Below are 1,037 nucleotides of genomic sequence, written 5' to 3'. Positions count from 1 at the left end.
CCTCTGTGGCTATGTCACTGAATCTGGAGTCTCCAGGTCTTGCCACACTGCTGGCCAATGAGGTCTCCGCCAGGGTTCACAGGAGTCTATTGAACCTTGTAGGGCTTAGCTTCCAGCTTCATTGCTGTTATTCCCTCACTTCTCCTTATCAGTAATGAACATGGTCACCAATCAGAGTGTGTATTCCCATTGAGTCTCAGTCTTAGAAGGGGGTTTGCCCTGAGGGGACCCAACCACTTGCCTTGATGTCTCCTGGGGAAGCAACTTGCTTGTTTTTGTAGTAATCAGTTGGACTGCTGTTACTGTTTTGTATTTTTCCTGTTGGTCTTTCTTTCAAGAAGTATCTTCTGTTCTTCTAACTGCTCCAGGCTGGTCAGCTTTTCCTTTCAAGTGGAAATTTCCCACCTCAGAAGATTCTGGGTGCTGTTCAGGATTCCACCGATGGTCTTATGTAATGCAGAAGCTCCACAGGAAGCCTCCTTCTAGCCCCATTTTAGGTATTCCAATCAGTTATAGGCAGAAGACGGATTTACAAGCTTTCTATGGTAATATTTCTGGCTATTCCTTTCTCTCCCCCTCAAGTCAAGCTCTCTCTTACTTCAGGACTTTTCAAAGCAGTTATTTCTTCCCCTAGCCAGGAATGCCCTGCCAGGTTTTTATCTCAATGTTAACTCCTTTTTGGTGGGACTCAGCTGAAATGTCATCTACTTGTTCTTCATAATTCTGTTACCATACCCTGAAGGTTTTCTTCATAGTCTTGACATCATTTGTAATAATAGAGTCAAATGTTACTTGATGCAGGAACTCTGTGCTCCTGCCCCCATGCTATCCCTACCTCTGGACCAATGCTAGCTGCTCAGTGCTAACTTCTCAATGAATTCAGTGAACTGGATGGTGCATCGTCATCTGAGAACCCTTTTGAAATGGCAGGTTGTTAGGTGCTGTCGAGTCAGTACTGACTCAGTGACCTGATGCACAGCAGAATGAAACACTGCCCATTCATGTGCCAACCCCACAATCATTACCATGCTTGAGCC

This window comes from Chrysochloris asiatica, unplaced genomic scaffold, assembly GCF_000296735.1.
Source record: "Chrysochloris asiatica unplaced genomic scaffold, ChrAsi1.0 scaffold00038, whole genome shotgun sequence".
Classification (NCBI taxonomy): Eukaryota; Metazoa; Chordata; class Mammalia; order Afrosoricida; family Chrysochloridae; genus Chrysochloris; species Chrysochloris asiatica.
Note: the sequence above shows the minus strand (reverse complement) of the source record.